Below are 699 nucleotides of genomic sequence, written 5' to 3' on the forward strand. Positions count from 1 at the left end.
ACGATCGGGTGCTAAGCTAATGGAATGGGTCATGTCAATCAGATCATTCAACTAATGATGTGACCTCGTTAATCAAATAACAACTCATTGTTCATGGTTAGGAAACATAACCATCTTTGATTAACGAGCTAGTCAAGTAGAGGCATACTAGTGACACTTTGTTTGTCTATGTATTCACACATGTATTATGTTTCCGGTTAATACAATTCTAGCATGAATAATAAGCATTTATCATGATTATAAGGAAATAAATAATAACTTTATTATTGCCTCTAGGGCATATTTCCTTCAAGAACCTCTGGCAAAATTGGTGCACAATTTTCTAGGTCAACAGAAGGTCATTGAATTAAATCATAAGTATTTGAATTTGGGCATTTAAATGCTATAAAATAATCCAAATGCTCAAATAATTCTGGGAATAAATGTTTCCTGTTGGAAATAATCTAAACAGAGGCCACATTTATTTTCAGGATTTTTGGAAACGTTTTAGTATTTTATCTAAAGCTAAACAGTTGCAGTTTAATAGAAAACAGAAACAAAAATAAAAAAAAAGAGAGAGAAGAAAGCCCACCTGGGCCTTACCTGTGCTGGCCCAGCCACCTGGCTCGGCCCAGCCTGCTGGCGCTGCCAGTCGTCCTCCTCCTCGCGCCAGAAGGACGCGGAGCGCGTGGCCGGCGCCCGTGGCCACACGCCGGCCAC

The sequence above is a fragment of the Triticum dicoccoides genome, chromosome 3A (assembly GCF_002162155.2).
Source record: "Triticum dicoccoides isolate Atlit2015 ecotype Zavitan chromosome 3A, WEW_v2.0, whole genome shotgun sequence".
Taxonomy (NCBI): Eukaryota; Viridiplantae; Streptophyta; class Magnoliopsida; order Poales; family Poaceae; genus Triticum; species Triticum dicoccoides.